The sequence below is a fragment of the Sapajus apella genome, unplaced genomic scaffold (assembly GCF_009761245.1).
Source record: "Sapajus apella isolate SASKATOON/1434 unplaced genomic scaffold, GSC_monkey_1.0 scaffold1, whole genome shotgun sequence".
NCBI classification, from domain to species: Eukaryota; Metazoa; Chordata; class Mammalia; order Primates; family Cebidae; genus Sapajus; species Sapajus apella.
This window is the reverse complement of record NW_022436941.1, coordinates 73,256,796-73,278,091: the sequence shown is the minus strand read 5'-3', so window position 1 is coordinate 73,278,091 and position 21,296 is coordinate 73,256,796. Positions and strand designations below refer to the sequence as shown.

Genomic DNA, 21,296 nt, shown 5'->3' with positions numbered 1-21,296 from the left:
CTGATGCCTCTGTTCTGTTCCATTGGTCTATGTATCTGTTGTGGTACCAGTACCATGCTGTTTTTGTTACTGTAGCCTTGTAGTACAGTTTCAAGTCAGGTAACATGATACCTCCAATTTTGTTCTTTTTGCTTAGGATTGTCTTGGCTATATGGGCTCTTTTTTGGTTCCATATGAAATTTAAAGTAGGTTTTTTTTTCTAATTCTGACAAATGGTAGCTTGATGGGGATGACATTGAATCTATAAATTACTTTGGGAAGTATGCACATTTTCACGATATTAATTCTTCCTATCCATGAGCATGGAATGTTTTTCCATTTGTTTGTGTCCTCTCTTATTTCCTTGAGCAGTGGTTTGTAGTTCTCCTTGGAGCAGTCCTTCACATCCCTTGTAAGTTATATTCCTAGGTATTTTATTCTCTTTGTAGCAATTGTGAATGGGAGTTCACTCATGATTTGGTTCTTTTTCTATTATTGGTGTATAGGAATGCTTGTGATTTTTGCACATTGATTTTGTATCCTGAGACTGCTGTAGTTGCTTGTCAGCTTAAGGAGATTTTGGGCTGAGACGATGTTGTTTTCTAAATATATGATCATGTCATCTGCAGAGATAATTTGACTTCCTCTCTTCCTATTTGAATTCCCTTTGTTTCTTTCTTTTACCTGATTGCCCTGGCCAGAATTTCCAATAGTATGTTGAATAGGAGTGGCGAGAGAGGGCATCCTTGTCTTGTGCCAGTTTTCAAAGGGAATGCTTCCAGCTTTTACCCATTCAGCATGATATTGGCTGTGGGTTTGTATGAAAAGCTCATAATTTTGAGATATGTTCCATCAATAGCTAGGTTATTGAGAGTTTTTAGCATGGAAGAGTGTTGAATTTTATCAAAGGTCTTTTCTGCATCTATTTAGAGAATCATCTGGATTTTGTCATTGGTTCTGTTTATGTGATGGATTACGTTTATTGATTTTCATTTGTTGAGCCAGCCTTGCACCCCCAGGATGAAGCAAACTTGATCATGGTGGATAAGCTTTTTGATGTGCTGCTGGATTCTGTTTGCCAGTATTTTATTGAGGATTTTTGTATTGATGTACATCAGGGATACTGGCCTGAAACTTTTGTTGTTGTTGATGTGTCTCTACCAGGTTTTGGTATCAGGATGATGCTGGCCTCATAAAGTACATTAGGGAAGAATCCCTCTTTTTCAATTGTTTGGAGTAGTTTCAGAAGGAATGGTACCACTTCCTCTTTGTGTCTCTGGTAGAATTCGGCTGTGAATCTGTCTGGTCCTGGGCTTTCTTTGGTTTGTAGGCTATTACTTATTGCCTCAATTTCAGAGCTTGTTATTGGTGTATTCAGGAATTTGACTTCTTCCTGATTTAGTCTTCGGAGGCTGTATGTATCCAGGAATTTATCCATTTCTTCTAAATTTTCTAGTTTATTTCCATAGAGGTATTTATAGTATTCTCTGATGATAGTTTGTATTTGTGTGGGATCAGTGGTGATATCCTGTTTATCATTTTTTATTGTGTCTATTTGAGTCTCCTCTCTTTTCTTCTTCATTAGTCTGGCTAGCAGTCTTTCTCTTTTATTAGTCTTTTCAGGAAACCAGCCCCTGCATTCACTAATTTTTTTTTTTTTGAAACGTCTTTCATGCCCCTATCTCCTTCAGTTCTACTCTAATAGTTATTTTTTGTCTTCTGCTAGCTTTTCAATTTGTTTGCTCTTGCTTCTCTAGTTCTTTTAATTGTGATGTTAGGATGTCGATTTTAGATCTTTCCCACTTTCATCTGTAGGCATTTAGTGTTATAAATGTCCCTTTAAACACTGCTTTAGCTATTTCTCAGAGATTCTGATATGTTGTGTCTTTGTTCTCATTGGTTTTAAAGAACTTACTGTGCCTTAATATTGTTATTTACCCCATAGTCATTCAGGAACAGGTTGTTCAGTCACCGTGTAGTTATGTGATTTTGAATGAGTTTCTTAATCCTCAGTTCCCATTTGACTGTACTGTGGTCTGAGAGACTATTTGTTATGATTTCCATTCTTTTGCATTTGCTGATGAATGTTTTACTTCCAATTATGTGGTCTATTTTAGAATAAGTGCAATGTGGTGCTGAGAAGAAGGTATATTCTGTTCATTTGGGATGGAGAGTTCTGTAGATATCTGCTAGGCCTGCTTGGTCCAGAGCTGAGTTCAAGTCCTGGATATCCTTGTTAATTTTCTGTCTTGTTGATTTGTCTAATGTTGACAGTGGGTGTTAAAGTTTCCCACTATTATTATGTGGGAGTCTTAGTTTTTTTGTAGGTCTCTAAAAACTTGCTTTATGAATTCTGGGTGCTCCTGTATTGGGTGCATATATATTTAGGATAGTTAGCTCTTCTTGTTGCATTGATCCCTTTACCGTAATGTATTGTCCTTCTTTGTCTCTTTTGATCTTTGCTCATTTAAAGTCTGTTTTATTGGAGAGTGGGATTGCAACCCCTGGTTTCTTTTGCTTTCCATTTGCTTGGTAAATATTCCACCATCCCTTTATTTTGAGTCTGTGTGTGTCTTTGCATGTGTGATAGGTCTCCCAAATACAGCATACCAGTGGGTCTTGACTCTATCCAATTTGCCAGTCTGTGTGTTTTACTTGGGATATTTAGCCCATTTACATTTAAAGTTCATATTGTTATGTGTGAATTTGACCCTGTCATTATGATGCTTGCTGGTTATTTTGCCCGTTAGTTGATGCAGTTTCTTCATAGTTGATGGTCTTTACAATTTGATATGTTTTTGCAGTGGCTGGTACCAGTTTTACCTTTCCATATTTAGTGCTTCCTTCAGGAGCTTTTGTAAGGCAAGCCAGGTGGTGACAAAATCTCTCAGCATTTGCTTGTCTGTAAAAGATTTTATTTCTCCTTCACTTATAAAGCTTAGTTTGGCTAGATATGAAATTCTGGGTTGAAAATTCTTTTCTATAAGAATGTTGAATATTGACCCCTACTCTCTTCTGGCTTATAGGGTTTCTACCAAGAGGTCTACTTTAGTCTGATGGACTTTCCTTTGTGGATAACCCAACCTTTCTCTCTGGCTGCCCTTAACATTTTTTTTTTCATTTCAATCTTGGTGGATCTGAAAATTATGTGTGTTGGGGTTGCTCTTCTCGAGGAGTATCGTGGTGGTGTTATCTGTATTTCTCTATAACTTGAACATTGGCCTGTCTTGCTAGGTTGGGAAAGTTCTGGATATATCCTGAAGAGTGTTTTCCAACTTGATTTCATTTTCCTCATCACTTTCAGGTACAGCAATCAAACATAGGTTTGGTCTTTTCACATAGTCCCATATTTCTTGGAGGCTTTGTTGCTTTTCATTTTTTTTTCTCTAATCTTGTCTTCACGCTTTATTTTATTAAGTTGATCTTCAGTCTCTGTTATCCTTTCTTCCACTTGATCAATTTGGCTATGGATACTTGTGTATGCTTCACGAAGTTCTCATGCTATGTTTTTTAGCTCCATCTGGTCATTTATGTTCTTCTCTAAACTGATTATTCTAGTTAACAATTCATCTAACCTTTTTTCTAGCTTCCTTGCATTGGGTTAGAGCATACGCCTTTAGCTCAGAGGAGTGTGTTATTACCCACCTTCTGAAGCCTGCTTCTGTGAATTTGTCAAACCCATTATTTGTCCAGTTTTGTTCCCTTGCTCTCAAGGAGTTATGATCCTTTGGAGGAGAAGAGGCATTCTGGTTTCTGTAATTTTCATTCTTTTTGCACTGTTTTTTTCTCATCTTCGTGGATTTATCTACCCTTAGTCTTTGATGTTGATTACCTTTGGATGGAGTTTCTGTGTCGATGTCCTTTTTGTCAATAATGCTATTGCTTTCTGTTTGGTAGTTTTCCTTCTAACAGTCAGGCCCCTCTGCTGTAGGTCTGCTGGCGTTTGCTGGAGGTCCACTCCAGACTCCGTTTGCCTGCATTTCACCAGCAGAGGCTGCAGAACAGCAAAGATTGCTGCTTGTTTCTTACTCTAGAAGCTTCATCCCAGAGGGGCACCTGCCAGATGCCAGCCAGAGCTCTCCTCTATGACGTGTCTGTTGATTCTTGCTGGGAGGTGTCTTACCAGCCAGGAGGCTTGGGGGTCATGGACCCCCTTCAGGAGGCAGTCTGGCCCTTAGCAGAGCTTGAGCACTTTTCTGGGAGATTCGCTGCTGTCTTCAGAGCTGGCTGGCAGGAACATATAAGTCTACTGAAGCTGTGCCCACAGCTGCCCCTTCCTCCAAATGCTCTGATCAAGGGAGATGGGAGCTTTCTATATAAGCTTCTCACTAGGGCTGCTGCCTTTCTTTCAGAGATGCCCTGCCCCAAGAGGAGGAATCTAGAGAGGTAGTCTGGCCATAGGGGATTTGGGGAGCTGAGGGTGGGCTCCACCCAGTTCAAACTTCCTGGTGGCTTTGTTTACACTATGAGGGGAAAACCATATACTCAAGCCTCACTAATGGCAGACTCCTCTCCCCCTACCAAGTTCGAGTGTCCCAGGTCTACTTCAGACTGCTCTGCTTGCTGGGCTCCACTGGGTGGATCCACTTAGCTAGACCACTTGGCTTTCTGGCTTCAGCCCCCTTTCCAGGGGAGTAAAGAGTTCTGTCTCGTTGGCACTCTAGGAGCCACTGGGGTTTAAAAAAAACTCCTGCAACTTACTCTATTTCTGCCCAAATGGCCACCCAGTTTTCTGCTTGAAACCCAGAGGGAATCTCCTGGTCTGCAGATTGTGAAGACCATGGGAAAAGCATAGTATCTGGGCCAGAGTGCACCATTCCTCATGACATGGTCCCTCACTACACAGTCTCTCACAGCTTCCCTTGGCTAGGGGAGGGAATTCTCTGACCCCTTGTGCTTCCCTAGTGAGGCGACATCCCACCCTGCTTTTACTTGCCTTCCATCGGCTACACCCACTGTCTAACCAGTCTCAATTAGATGAACTGGGTATCTCAGTTGGTAACGCAGAAATCACCCACCTTCTGCGTTGCTCTCACTAGGAGCTGCAGACCAGAGCTGCTCCTATTCAGTCATCTTGCCAGCTACTCTACTATACAGTTTTTTACATATGAGAAAATCAAATCAATTACTCACTAGATATCACAAAGCAATTTCCCCTCAAAGCTGGGTCTTCATATTCCCAACACTGCACTCTCTCCAGGAAGTAACATCACTTATTTAGAGAGAGAGACATCCTGGGAAGACAGGATGAGGGTGATATTTCTAAAGTCAGACCCAATTTAAATTTTTTAGTGTTATCTTTGGCTGCTTCCACTTTTTCCTATCCCTTATCCCTACCCTGGTAGACAACATTATACACATTTTACCCATTTCTTCACTTTCTGTTACCTCATCCATTGCTCTAACTGCATCACTCACTATCTCTTCCTAAAATATTGTAGTTAGTTCCTCATTGGTTTCCTTGTCTCTGGTATATCCCTATTCCAGTTAGTCTTATACATGTGAAGTTAAGATACATCAACCTAGGATTTACTCCCAGCTTCATCTTATTCTGGGTGTTTCCTTGGGATATTTACTCGAACTCTTTAACCTATTTCTTTATCTTGAAAATAACTACCACATGGGTTGTTATTATATTTCACTAAGATGATGTATTGTTCTAGTCTGTACTTTCATTTCATGGTCCATAAACCATTCAAGCTAGCTTATGTAAAGGGGAGATTCTTCTAAGCATGCATTGGAATCTCATGAATACCAAAATACAAAAACCAAAGAGTAGAAATATAAAATGTGATCAGAATCTGAGACTAAACTCCTTGCAAAGCTGAGTAATCTACTTCTCTATTTGCATCTCTGATTCTTTTAGTATATCTGCACCAGCTTCTTCCTTCTAATGGCAGTCTTCTTTTATTATCCTATAGAATTATGTGTAGCTCCTCTTGTCAAGTTACCACCTCAAATCTAAATGTGCACATCCTTTTGCTACCACCAACTAGTTCATATTTCCAAGAAAGCAATCCAATTGGCATAACTTATATTTTGATTGGCTACCAAGTTATAGTCCCTGGCACAGATAGTTCATGGGCCACCCCTGGCCAGCTTCTAAGGCTAATAAAGGGAGCAGCAGTCATGGACAAGAAAGATTCCATTAGAAGTGAGTATGGACAAGTGTTAATGATTGGCATCTATGGAAATTTTATGTAAAACATTTAGCACAGTGCTCAATGAGTTGTAGTTATTATGTTTATATAACAAAAGAAACTAACCAAAGTTGTTTTGATGTACGCTTTTCCTCTATCTCTTTCTTAGATACACATACATACACATACACACACACACACACACACACATGAAAATTCACAAAATAAAAAATGTGTATTTAGCCACATGGGCTTGAAGTCATCTAATATGAGTTAAAGCAATAAATCTGTTATTTAAAATATATGTGATCTTGGACAAATTATATTTTTCCTAACCTTTAGTTTCTTTATTTGTATATGGGAATGATATTCCGTCAGTTAAGAATCTTATGGTTTCAAAGGGCTAATCAGGCTTATGCTGAAAAGACTACACTGGGGCTATAGGTAGAACTGATTTCAGGTAAAATTTTGTCAAGAGGCTAAAATGATGTAAAGTAGGCCTGAATTTCCCCTTTGTGTCTGCATCACTTGATTCTGCTTTTATATCATCCTAAAACCTCCACATACCCCGCCTTATTTGTCGCATTCTTAGCCATGCTTTCCCCTTCATGGGTTTGAATAGTCAAAGCAACTCCTCATATCTTCCCAGATTCTAATCCAGTAGACAAGAATGTTCCCCTTAGTCCCAGAGGTCTCAACAAAAATCTCTTAGCTTCTCATTACTGATTATTCTATTATGTGCCCATTTCTGGATCAATTACTGTAGCTGGGAAATTAAAGGCTCTTATTGGCCAGTGCTGAGTCATGTGCCACTTACAAAGATAGAGGCAGCACAGCTAGAGTCACATGGAATTAGGGGTACAGGAAGAGGTGTGTTCATCACAGTGGTAATATCTTTACATGATTTTCAGAAGGATTAAATCAGTTTTTACAGGTATAAAAAGTCCTCAAGTTCTATAGTAAAATCTGTATTTCAAGTCTTTTCCTCCATTACTTCCCCAGACAGATTCCATATTCTCTACAATCTATTCTGATGGATCTTTGACTATACTCCCCCTTTTTCTTATGGGTGTCATGTTGCTTTTGTGATTCCATTGGACTAAACACCTTCTACTATTTCTGCTGATGGAATTGTTGTGCTTCATTTTCCATCTCAAACACCTTCACCTCCTGAATTTTTTTAAACTACCTTAGATCCTCTCCAAAATCCCACAAAAATATGGTTGCTAATTCCTTTCAAAGATGGTTCACCAATCTTCATTTCTAGTTCCTAGCATCAGACATACATTTTAAAAGCCATTTTTCTGGCTATCCCAGTGAACTTCCTATGCTACTTACCACATTCTGCCTTATATTAATCTTCTGCATCAGTCTATATCATATACTCTGAAGACTCACAATAAGTATTTGCTTTATTGAATTAAACCTAATTTCAACTAAATACACATTATTTATGAAATTTTAAACCCCTATATTTTACTCAAGACAAAATTTTAACCTTACTTTAACAAGGGATTTTATAAACTGTTGACTCTGGTATATCTTAGATATTTAGTACTGATCTAGTTAGCCAAACATATAGCCAATTTTTAATAATCCACAATACAGATTTAAGTCATATCATTAAGACCTATTTTGCCCAGGCATGCTTCCTGTACATTAGGATTTTGTATTTGACTTTCTGTTAATGAATCCATATTTATTGAATGCTTACTATATTATATTCTAAGCATTTTTCAAGGCACTGAGAAAGTATTTATTCTCCTTCCAGCAGACCTGGAATGAATTCAGTCAGTGAAGATGTAAATTAAAAATGTAATGTTAAATAATGGCAAGTCTAGTTTTTAGTTGCTAGAATGTTTGTTTGTTTATGTGTTTTTGAAACCTCTGTATTGTAAGATTAGTGTTGAAAAGAAATTATTAGGGACAGACTTCAAATAGAGAGAAAAAACATACTACTTTCTTCCCAGACAGTGCTGTTTCAGCTTCTTTAACTTTCTTATTATGAGTAGCCAGGTTCCTTTAGTTTGCTCGAAAAATCAAGAAGCATTCCTAAAAACTGTTCCCAAACAATGGTGAGTTTTACTAGGTATTAGCAATATTTATGGAAAATTAAACTTCAATTCAGTTTATTCTATTAGGTGCTTACAAAAGTGAATAGAATTCTTTAGATAGTTATTATCATCACTAGTTTAAAATAACACACCAAACAGAAGATGTATGTATAATCACAAATATACATATATATAATTCAATTTACCATGTGCTTTATTTTTTTTTTTTTGAAATTCAGCTTTTAGTTAAGGTTGATGTATTATCTGTGACTATGGGAAAGCTGAAAATTTTTAGTTCAATAATAGAAAGATTCCAACAGTTTCAGAACAGTTACATCATTTAGTATATCTGGCAAATATTCTACTAAAATAGGGAAAATCAAGAGTTTACTTATTATTTAAATCGCCAATTTTACCTTAGGTAAATATACTTTACATTATTAAACTCTCAAAGCTGAATAATTCCACTATAGTTGGTCACATTTATATCGTTCATTCTCCAGACAGCCTCTCTGTGCCAGGCATTTTCCATTGTCCTTACATCTCCAGTGCCAGCCCTGCCTCCTGCCCCGACTTTTCAGATTGCCTCATCCTTTTTTGAAAAGGCTCCTCTCAACCACCAAACTTTTGTTTCCCACACATTTCTCCAGCCTGTCTTTTGTCTCAGGACAGGATGCCTAGTTCTTCTTAAGGCTAATCACCCACCTCCTTTCCACATCTTCAGGAATTTTCCCTTCTTCTTTTGCAAAGTTCTCCCCGTATCCTCTCACTTTTTCCTTTCTGCCTCACTCCTGCTTATTTCTTCCTCGATCTCGAAGATTTTTTTTATCCTTGTTTCACCTGTGTGCTTCCTTGAAAACTCTGCATTCCACTATTGAACCTACTTCTGAAGAATAGTCCCAAATCATTGTTCACAACTCCTGATCATTTCTTGGGATTTCTAGACTATTAACTTTTCAACCTTACTGAAATTGTTCTTTTAAAAGTCAACAATTGGCCAGGAGTGGTGGCTCACGCCTATAATCCCAGCACTTTGGGAGGCCAAGGTGGGTGGATCACCTGAGGTCAGGAGTTCGAGACCAGCCTGGCCAAAATGGTGAAACCCTTTGGTTTTGTCTCTGCTAAAAATACAAAAATTAGCCAGGCATGGTAGTGGGCACCTGTAATCCCAGCTACTCAGGAGGCTGAGGCAGGAGAATAACTTGAACCTGGGAGTCAGAGGTTGCAGTGAGCTGAGATCATGCCATTGCACTCCAGCCTGGGCATCAAGAGTGAAATTCCATCTCAAAAAAAAAACGTCAACAGTCACCACATTCACTGCGTTTTCTCAGTCCTCATATTCCCTTAAGAAACTTGATTCTTTTTCTTATCACCGTTGCGTCTTTAAGTTTACAGTGTAGGAATCTCAGTTGCTTGTCTGAAATACGCTTTTTACTCTTTAATAGCAGAAATAAACAGTTGAAAACTTAACTATACAATATAATGTTAGATAATGACAAGTCTGATTGTTTTTAATTGTCAGGTTTTCTTTTATTCTTTTAGTAATCTCTGTGTTGCAGGCTAAAGACTTCAAATAAAGTTGGGGGAAAAGTCATAATTTACCACTTCTTTCTCAGTGATCTGAGAAAATGCCTTTTCAGGCTCTTAAATTTTTTATTCTTTGTAAGTAAGTGGGAAAAAAGCTAAGTGCACAACAAAGTGTCACACACACACACACACACACACACACACACACACACTTACTTTTGCAGGAAAAAACCTGGGAATGATAAGCCAGAAAATAATTAAGTTGCTTATTTACAATGAACAGCAGGGTAGAGAAGAGCTGGAAGTGATAGGTAGACAATGATACCTCTGAATTTATCTTTTGAGTTTTGACTTTTAAAAATGTATTCCTTTTCTAAATATTTTTCAAATTAAATTAACAAGCATGAAAAGGAAAGAGAAACTAAAACTCAATGTAAATAGAAACAAATAAACCCAATGTTGTTTCAAATGAATAACATTACACTGCTAGGAGGTAAAATAAAAAATTTGATTATATTATTCCACAAGGAGTGTGGAAAGAACAGTAAACAAATCTTGAACTTTTCTCAGTAGGCCTTGTCTTGTTTGTTTGTTCGTTCGTTTGTTTGGTTGTACTATAGATGTACTAATAATAAAACTATTTTATGTATATGGTAAAGTTTAGGAAATGAATAATACATGGGTTGATGTTGTAGGGAGCCAAGGTTCTCACTGTAGAAGAAAGGAGATAAAAATACGAAATGAGGGAAAACAAGGAAAAACTTTTGGGAATGGATTGGTATGTGTGGATGGATTGGATTTGAATGAACTTAATGATTTCTTATACACTTCCTACTTCTGACTGCTGAAGGGACTTAAAAGCAAGTCATAAATGGCAGTGAGTACATTTGATACCCAGATTTTGGTTTCCAACACCATTTCCCTCTGAAAGGAACCACGGTAATTTGAAGAAATGACTGAATCCCAAGACCAGACCACCTGTTGTATAAAAAAAGAAGGTGTGGTGGGAGGGGGCAGAAGAGTGCTCCTGAAAATGATGGTGGCACATCAAGACAACATAGAATGCATCTTGAAAGGGCTTCTTCTCTACTGTGAGATCCAGAATCATTTTAGTTTCAGATAATTGAGGACACCCAACTCAAGAAGAAAAAGATAATGCAATTTTAAATGGGCAAAGCATTTGAATAAACATTTCTTCAGAAAAGATATGCAAATGGCCAATAAGCACATGAAAAATGCTCAGCATCATTAGCTATCAGAGAAATGCAAATCAAAATCATAATGAGATATTCTTTTCTCCCAGTAGGATGACTATAATTTTTTTTTTAAGTAAGGGAGGAACCAACGAGTATTAATAAGGATATGGACAAATTGGAAAGTTCATATGTTACTGATGGCATTGCAACATAGTACAACCGCTTTGAAAAAATGCTTAGCAGTTCCTCAAAAACTTCATATGTTAAAGTTTATCATATGACCCAGCAATTACACTCATAGATGTATACCAAGATAATTACAGTTACCATATGACCCAGCAATTACACTCGTAGATATATACCAAGATAATTGAAGGAAAGTGTTTTTAAAAAAAACCTATACACAAATATTCATAGCAGCATCATTCATAATAAACAAAAACTAGAAACAACCCAAACAAAGCAGCCTAAACAAAGTGGTATATTCTCACAGTGAAATATTATTCAGCCATGAAAAGGAATAAAGTACTGATTTATGCTACAACATGAATGAAGGTTTAAAACATTAGTGAAAGAAGTCAAAATACAAAAGACCATGAATTATATGATTCCATCTATATGGAATGTCCAAAATAGGCAGATCCAAATCTGTGGAGAAAGACAGAAAATAAGTATTTGCCAGGCAATACAGTGAAATGAGAAGTGGTACTGACTGCAAATGGTATTTCTGCTAACAGGTAGTGTTTTTTTAAAAGCGTGATGGCAACTTTCTGGAAGTAGATAATGGTGACGGTTTTACAACATTGTGATTTTACTAAAAATCACTGAATTATTACACACTTTAAAATGGCGAGTTTTATGTAATGTGAATTTTATCTTGATAAAAAGTGCAAAAAACAGTCACTGAAACCAGTAAAAAAAAAATTTTTTTCAACCATCAAGTAGAAAAATAGGAATCTATGAATCCATGAGGATCTGAATGAATGAATGAATGAATGAATGCATGCATGCTTAGAAGAGAAGGCAAGTCTCCTTATAGTAAGATGACAATAAATGGGAAGAGAGTAGAGGAGTTAGAAAATCACCGTTGTCATAGTAAAGATTGGTTTGGGCAAAAATGATCTCAATAGATACTAAATCTAGGGGGAATGTTGGGTGAAGAACAGTATATTGGCATGATCACAAACTGTCTCCCCATTAATTGTTTATTAGTTGAACACTGATCTGTAATAGAGAAACTGTAAAACACCTTGACTGACCAGAATTAGCATCCACAATGAGGAGCATATGGACACCGTATGTCTCTTAACAGTGCCCTCAGAAGAACACACAATCATTGGTGTGTTCTACCTAGGGCTGCATAACCTGACTCTAATCATAAGAGAACATGAGACAAACTAAATTAAGGAATATTTTATTAGAAAAACGACTGTCTTGTATTCTTCAATAATGTCCATGTTGTGAAATAAAAAGAAAGGCTTAGGAGTCTACAGAGAAATCAAAACTAAATGGCAATACATGCTCCTGGACTGGATCCTAGAACAAAGGAAAAAATAATGCTAAAAAGGACATGATTGGGAAACTTGACACAATAAAATATGGATGGTATAGTAAAGTATTGCATCACTATGAAATTTTCTGAATTTGAAATACTATAGTTACTTAAAAGATTATTCTTATTCCTATGAAACACAAACTAAAGTATTAAGGAATAAAGGGCCATAATATATGTAACCTAGTCTCCAATAATTGAGGAAAAAATTAATATGTATTTATGCAAAGGGAGAGAGAATAATAAAACATGTGGCAAAATGTTAAGAACTGGTGAATTTAGGTAGAAAGATACGAGTTTCTTATATTGTTCTTTAACTTTTCTGTAAGTTAAAAATTATTTCAAAATGGAAATATTAAAATTAGCTTTTAATACTTATTTAAATTGATAAACTCATATTTTTTTACATTTTTCTTTTTTATCTTACAAAATATTTTAAATATACAGAAAGGTAAAGAGACTTAACCTATTTTTTCCCCAACTAATCTTAATATATTTTGTATTTCTTAAAGTAAATCTAAACTTTACAAATATAGCTTAAGTCCCCATATACTTTCCAGTTTCATTTCTCCCCCTTCCCAAAAGTACTCACTACTCAGGAGTATAATTCCTTCCTGTAAATGTTTTTAATCTTTTATTGCATGTGTATATAGCCATTAAAAATAATAGTATCGTTACTATACCACTCTATAAAAGTGATATCAAATGGTATGTATCCAACTGCATCTTATTTTCTTATCATTATGCTTTTGACATTTGTCAGTGTTTTTATATGTAATTCAAGTGTATTCATTTTAAATGATTTATGTTATTCATTGAATGCATATGCTAGTTTTTCTCCTGTTCATGGACATTGAGGTTCTTTTTATATATTTCCTATTTTAAATATTTTGCAGAAAGCATCCTTATACACTTTTGTGTGCATAAACAAGAGTTTCTCTAGGGTATGTCTTTAAATGGAATAGCTGGATGTGGGTAGTTATTGTAATTATAATGATAGGTAATGTTTACTGACTATCCTAAGTGAATTATATGTGTTTATTTAATCTTTAAAACAGTAAGTAAACACTATTATTATTAACATTTTACAGATGAATAAACTGAGCTATAAGATGGTTAAGCAAATTGTGCAAAATCCTATGGGTAGAAAATGTCAGAGCCCTGTTTCAACGGATGTAACAAACCTGTAGAGTGTATGCACACCTTCAACTCCTCCACATATTTCCATTTTGTTTTCCAAAGTGTTAACAATTTATAATCTCAATAGCCAATAGGAATTTTTTAAATTATTAACTTGTAAAATTAAAAAGCAACTCATCCATTAAATTTTGTTTGGGATATTTACAGACCTCTAAAATCTAAAAGTTTGAAAACCGCTTCCTTACATGGCACTGTTTAGGGGAACATCGTTTATAGAATCATAAGGCTGAAATCACCACTTCCTTACTTGACACTGTTTAGAAGAACATGCTTCTATAGGATTATAGGGCTGGGATCCTTGGTCTTTTAAATGCCCAGCTATAGGAGGTTTTCATGAATTCCTCTGGATCCTAACTGTTCTGTCAACCATCCAGGCTTTATAACCTTTTATTGTTCTAGTCTCTTCTTTACCTCCTCCCCAGTCTGCCATTCCCAATTCTTTACTCTGTCAGTAGTGCCTTATTCAGCCAATTGGCAAGTCTTATGCAGCCACCCATTGTAGAACCTCTCATCTGTCCTATTTCCAGGTTTGTATCACATCCTTTTTTGACAATATAATTAAAAACCTAAACTGGTCTTTTTCTCTGAAATCTCCCAGAATTGATTCATTTATACACTGCTACTTAAGTGATCTTCTTAATACAATTATTATATTATTCCTCTTTTTACAAACCATTAGTACTGTCTTATTGTATATCAAATTATAAAATCATCTACCATTTTTCTCTATAATCTTGCTTTCAACTTGTTGACCACCTTATCCCTAATTACTGCACTACATTCTGCCAGTGGAACACATGTAGATCTTGGGTAAAACTGAAGATTTTTCAACTCTAAGTTTTCAGGTGGTGCCGATACTACAGGTCCAGTCTGGATAACACACTCTGAGATTTGCTGCTCTAGTTGATCTGTAGGACCTGGCATGGGGTCTTATAAATGAGCTGATCATGACGTATATTTAATAGAATTAAATCCCATTTCTTAAGACTTAGAGAAACTGACTTTCAAAAGTATTCAATCCAGAAGAGATGGTTACTCTTAGTTTTGAAGAAAGTTTTAAACTTGCAGAAAAGTTACAAGAACAGTACAATGAACACATATATCTTTTATCTCTATTCACCAGTCATTTTCATTTTCTAATATTTACACATTGCATTGCTCTCTTTATGTTTGTATATGTAATTTTTTCTTTTTTTCTTTTTTTTTTTTTTTTTTTTGAGACGGAATCTCACTTTGTCCCCCAGGCTGGAGTGCTGTGGCGCAATCTCAGCTCACTGCAACCTCCACCTCCCCGGTTCAAGTGGTTCTTCTGCCTCAGCCTCCTGAGTAGCTGGGACTACAGGCACATGCCACCACACTGGCTAATTTTTGTAATTTTAGTAGAGATGGGGTTTCACCATATTGGCCAGGCTGGTCTCAAACTCCTGAACTTGTGATCTGCCCGCCTCAGCCTCCCAAAGTGCTGGGATTACAGGTGTGAGCCACAGCACCTAGCCACATACATACATTTTTCTCTTGAACTATTTGAAGGTAGCTTAGTGATACCAGGGCTTTACCCTAAATACTGATTGATACTGTTAACTAATTTACAATGTTCAAATTTTGTCTTCTGTTCTAATGATGTCCTTCATAGCTGGGTTTTTTTTTTTTTTTCCATTCCAGGATCCAATCCAAGATAATGCAGAAAATGTAGTTACAGGGAGATGTTTTGAGACTATGTAAATATCTCATTCCTCATCAAATTCGCACCCTTAGTTTGTTGTTGTTGTTGTTGTTTTGTTTTTTTGTGTTGTTTTTTTTTTTAATAGAGACAGAGTCTCACTCTGTAGCTCAGGCTGCAGTGCAGTGGCACGATCTCAGCTCACTGCAGCCTCCGCCTTCCGGGTCCTGGTTCAGTCAATTCTCCTGCCCCAGCCTCCCAAGTAGCTGGGATTATAGGCACATACCAACATGCCCAGCTAATTTTTGTATTCTTAGTATAGACAAGGTTTCGCCATGTTGGCCAGGCTGGTCTTGAACTCCTGACCTCGTGATCCACCCACCTCAGCCTCCCAAATGTTTTGTTTTTTAAATTAAACTTTAAGTTCTGGGATACATGTGCACAGCATCCAGGTATGTTACATAGGTATACACATGCTATGGTGGTTTGTTGCACTCATTAACCTCTCGTCCACATTAGGTATTTTTCCTAATGCTATCCCTCCCTTAGCCCCCCACCCCCCAATAGGCCCTGGTGTGTGATGTTGCCCTGTGTGTCCATGTGTTCTCATTGTTCAACTCCCACTTTTATGAGTAAGAATATGTGGTGTTTGGTTTTCTCTTATTGTGTTATTTTGCTGAGAATGATGGTTTTCAGCTTCATCCATGCCCTCCAAAGGACATGAATTCATCCTTTTTTATGGCTGCATAGTATTCCATGGTGTATATGTGACACATTTTCTTTATCCAGTCTATCATTGATGGGCATTTGGGTTGGTTCCAAGTCTTTGCTATTGTGAACAGTGCAGTGCTGCAGTAAACATATGTGTGCATGTGTCTTTGTAGTAGAATGATTTATAATCCTTTGAGTATATACCCAGTAATGGAACTCCTGGGTCAAATGGCAATTCTGGTTCTAGATCCTTGAGGAATTGCCACACTGTCTTCCATAATGGTTGAACCAATTTACACTCCCACCAACAGTATAAGAGCATTCCTGTATTCTCCACATCCTCTCCAGTATCTGTTGTTTCCTGACTTTTTAATGATCGCCATTCTAACTGGCATGAGATGGTATCTCATTGTGGTTTTGATTTGCATTTCTTTGGTGACCTGTGATGATGAGGTTTTCTCATGTTTGTTGGCCGCATAAATATCTTTCTTTGAGAAGTGTCTGTTCATATCCTTTGCCCACTTTTTGATGGGGTTGTTTATTTTTTTCTTGTAGATTTAAGTTCCTTGTAGATTCTGGATATTAGCCCTTTGTGAGATGGATAGATAACAAAAATTTTCTCCCATTCTGTAGGTTGCCTGTTCACTCTGATAGTTTTTTTTTGCTATGCAGAAGCTCTTTAGTTTAATTAGGTCCCATTTGTCTATTTTGGCTTTTGTTGCCATGGCTTTTGGTGTTTTAGTCGTGAAGGCTTTGCCCATACCTATGTCCTAAATGGTATTGCCTAGGTTTTCTTCTAGGATTTTTAATGGTTTTATGTCTTAAATTTAAGTTTTTAGTCTATATTGAGTTACTTTTAGTATAAGGTGTAAGGAAGGGGTCCAGTTTTAGCTTTCTGCATATAGCTAGCCACTTTTCCCAACACCATTTATTAAATAGGGAATCTTTTCCCCATTGGTTGTTTTTGTCGGGTTTGTCAAAGAGCAGATGGTTATAGATGTGTGATGTTATTTCTGAGGCCTCTGTTCTGTTCCATTGGTCTATATATCTGTGTTGGTACCAGTACCATGCTGTTTTTGTTACTGTAGCCTTGTACTATAGTTTGAAGTCTGGTAACATGATGCCTCCAGCTTTGTTCTTTTTGCTTAGGATTGTCTTGGCTATGTGGGCTCTCCTCTGGTTCCATATGAAATTTGAAGTAGTTTTTCTAATTCTGTGAAGAAAGTCAGTGGCAGCTTAATGGGGATAGCATTGAATCTATAAATTACTTTTGGCAGTATGGCCATTTTCACGATATTGATTCTTCCTACGAGCATGGAATGTTCTTCCATTTGTTTGTGTCCTCTCTTATTTCCTTGAGCAGTGGTTTGTAGTTCCACTTGAAGAGGCCCTTCACATCCCTTGTAAGTTATATTCCTGGGTATTTTATTCTCTTTGTAGCAATTGTGAATGGGAGTTCACTCATGATTTGGCTCTTTGTCTATTATTGATGTATAAGAATGCTTGTGATTTTTGCACATTGATTTTGTATCCTGAGATTTTGCTGAAGATGCTTGTCAGCTTAAGGAGATTTTGGGCTGAGATGATGGGGTTTTCTAAATATACAATCATGTCATCTGCAAATAGAGACAATTTGACTTCCTCTCTTCCTATTTAAATGTCCTTTATTTCTTTCTCTTGCCTGATTCCCTGGCCAGAACTTCAAATAGTATGTTGAATAGGAGTGGTGAGAGAGGGCATTCTTGTCTTGTGTCAGTTTTCAAAGGGACTGCTTCCCACTTTTGCCTATTCAGTATGAGATTGGCTGCGGGTTTGTCAGAAATTGCTCTTACCATGTTGAGATACGTTTCATCAATACCAGTTTTTTGAAAGTTTTTGGCATGAAGGGCTGTTGAATTTTGTCAAAGGCCTTTTCTGCATCTATTCAGAGAATCATGTGGTTTTTGTCATTGGTTCTGATTATGTGATGGTTATGTTTATCGATTTGTGTATGTTAAACCGCCCTTGCATCCCAGAGATAAAGCCTTGATCGTGATAGATAAGCTTTTTGATGTGCTGCTGGATTTGGTTTGCCAGTATTTTATTGAGGATTTTCACATTGATATTCATCAGGGTTATTGGCCTGAAATTGTTGTTGTTGTTGTTTTGTTGTTGTTGTTGTGTCTCTGCCAGGTTTTGGTAGGTATCAGGATGATGTTGGCCTCATAAAATAAGTTAGGGAGGAGTCCCTCTTTTTCTATTGTTTGGAATAGTTTCAGAAAGCATTACCAACTCCTCTTTTTACCTCTGGTAGAGTTCGACTGTGACTCCGTCTGGTCCTGGGCTTTTTTTGGTTAGTAGGCTATTAACTACTCCATCATTTTCAGAACTTGTTATTGGTGTATTCAGGGATTTGACTTATTCCTTATTTAGTCTTGGGAAGGTGTATGTGTCCAGGAATTTATCCATTTCTTCTACATTCTCTAGTTTGTTTGTGTAGTGGTGTTTATAGTATTCTCTGATGGTAGATTATATCTCTGTGGGAGCAGTGATGATATCCCCTTTATCATTTTTTATTGTGTGTATTTGATTCTTCTCTCTTTGCTTCTTTATTAGTCTGCCTAGTCGTCTATCTATGTTGTTAATCTTTTCAGAAAACCAGCTCCTGGATTCACTGGTTTTTTGAAAGGGTTTTCATGTCTCTATTTCCTTCACTTCTGCTCTGATCTTAGTTATTTCTTGTCTTCTGCTAGCTTTTGAATTTGTTTGCTCTTGCTTCTCTAGTTCTTTTAATTGTGATGTTAGGGTGTCAATTTTAGATCTTCCCTGCTTTCTCTTGTGGGGATTTAGTACTATAAATTTCCCGCTAAACGCTGCTTTAGCTATGTCCTGGATATTCTGGTATGTTGTGTCTTTTTTCTCCTTGGTTTCAAAGAACATCTTTATTTCTGCCTTAATTTTGTTATTTAGCCAGTAGTCATTTAGTAAGGGGTTTCAGTTTCCACATATTTTTGCAGTTTTGAGTGCATTTCTGATTCTGAGTTTTGATTTGATTGCATTGTGGTCTGAGAGACTGTTTGTTATGGTTTCTGTTCTTTTGCATTTGCTGAGGAGTGTTTTATTTCCAATTATGTGGTCAATTTTAGAATAAGTGCAATGTGGTGCCAAGAAGAATATATATTCTATTGATTTGGGGTGGAGAGTTCCTTAAATGTCTATTAGTTCTGCTTGGTCCAGAACTCAGTTTAAGTCCTGAATAACCTTCTTAATTTTCTGTCTCATTGATTTGTCTAATATTGACAGTGGGGTGTTAACATCTCCCACTATTACTGTATGGGAGTCTAAATCTCTTTGTAGGTCTCTAAGAACTTGCTTTATGAATATGGGTGCTCCTGTATTGGGTGCACATATATTTATAATTGTTAGCTCTTCTTGTTGCATTGATCCCTTTGCCATTATGTAATACCCTTCTTCATCTTTTTTATCTTTGTTGGTTTAAAGTCTGTTTTATCAGAGACTACGATTGCAACCCCTGCTTTTCTTTTTTTGTTGTTGTTGTTCCATTTTCTTGGTAAATCTTCCTCCATCCCTTTATTTTGACCCTATGTTTCTCTTTGGACATGAGATGGCTCTTCTGAATACAACACACCAATGAGTCTTGACTCTTTATCTAATTTGCCAGTCTGTGTGTTTTAATTGGGGCATTTGGCACATTCACATTTAAGGTTAATATTGTTATGTATAAATTTGACCCTGTCATTATAATGCTTGTTGGTTATTTTGCCCATTAGTTGATGCAGTTTCTTCATGTAAAGACCATGCAGTGTCAATGGTCATTACAATTTGGCATGTTTTTGCAGTGGCTGGTAAAGATTTTCCTTTCCATATTTAGTGCTTCCTTTAGGAGCTTTTGTAAGGCAAGCCTGGTGGTGACAAAATCTCTCAGCATTTGCTTGTCTGTAAAGGATTTTATTTCTCCTTCGCTTATTAAGCTTAGTTTGGCTGGATATGAAATTCTGGTTTAAAAATTCTTTTCTTTGAGAATGTTGAATATTGGCCCCCAACTCTCTTCTGGCTTATAGGGTTTCTGCCGAGAGATCTGCTGTTAGTCTGATGGGCTTCCCTTTGTGGGTAACCTGACCTTTCTCTTTGGCTGCCCTTAACATTTTTTCCTTCATTTCAACCTTGATGAATCTGACAATTATGTGTCTTGGGGTTGCCCTTCTCGAGGAGTATCTTTGTGGTGTTCTCTGTATTTCTTGAATTTGAATGCTGGCCTGCCTTGCTAGGTTGGACAAGTGCTCCTAGATAATATCCTGAAGAGTGTTTTTCAACATGGTTCCATTCTCCCCATCACCATCAGGTACTCCAATCAAACGTAGGTTTGGTCTCTTCACATAGTCGGATACTTCTTGGAGGCTTAGTTCGTTCCTTTTTATTCTTTTTTCTCTAATCTTGTGTTCACACTTCATTTCATTAAGTTGATATTCAGTCTTATATATCCTTTCTTCCTCTTGATTGATTCGGCTGTTGATACTTGGGTATGCTTCACAACATTCTCGTGCTGTGTTTTTCAGCTCCGTCAAGTCATTTATGTTCTTCTCTAAACTGGTCATTGTAGTTCGCAATTTGTCTAACCTTTTTTCCAGGTTCTTAGCTTCCTTGAATTGGGTTAGAATGTGTTCGTTTAGCTCAGAGGAGCGTGTTATTACTCACCTTCTGAAGCCTAGTGATGTCAATTCATCAAACTCATTCTCTGTCCAATTTTGTTCCCTTGCTGCTGAGGAGTTATAATCCTTTGCAGGAAAAGTGGTGTTCTGGTTTTTGTAATTTTCAGCCTTTTGTGCTGGTTTTTCCTCATCTTTGTGGATTTATCTACCTTTGGTCTTTGATGTTGGTGACCTTGGATGGGATTTTTATGATGCTGTTCCTTTCTGTTTGTTAGTTTTCCTTCTAACAGTCAGGACCCTCTGCTGCAGGTCTGCTGAATTTTGCTGGAGGCCCACTCCAGACCCTGTTTGCCTAGGTATCACCAGCAGAGCCTGCAGAACAGCAAGGATTGCTGTCTGTTTCTTCCTCTGGAAGCCTTGTCCCACTGGGGCACCCGCCATATGCCAACCAGAGCTCTCCCATATGAGGTTTCTGTCAAACCCTGCTTGGAGGTGTCTCCCAGTCAGGAGGCATGGGGGTCAGGGACCCACTTGAGGAGGCAGTGTATCCCTTATCAGAGCTCAAGTTCTATGCTGAGTGATCCGCTGCTCTCTTCAGATCCGGCAGGAGGGAATGTTTAAGTCTGCT

At 37.2% G+C, this 21,296-nt stretch overlaps 1 protein-coding gene and 2 long non-coding RNA genes across 5 annotated transcripts in view; 2 read left to right on the top strand and 1 right to left on the bottom strand.

Annotated features, from left to right (window-relative positions):
- Positions 1-21,296, top strand: part of CWC27 (CWC27 spliceosome associated cyclophilin) — a 270,125-nt gene that overhangs the window by 159,053 nt on the left and 89,776 nt on the right. The gene's annotated exons all lie outside the window — the stretch shown is intronic.
- LOC116552885 lies at positions 1,118-18,384 on the bottom strand. The gene is made up of 3 exons (XR_004269541.1): positions 18,292-18,384; positions 9,189-9,190; positions 1,118-1,239 (listed from the first exon to the last, which is right to left on the bottom strand). It is a non-coding gene; the product is annotated as an uncharacterized LOC116552885 (long non-coding RNA).
- Positions 2,916-20,444, top strand: LOC116552890. The gene is made up of 2 exons (XR_004269542.1): positions 2,916-3,154; positions 20,232-20,444. It is a non-coding gene; the product is annotated as an uncharacterized LOC116552890 (long non-coding RNA).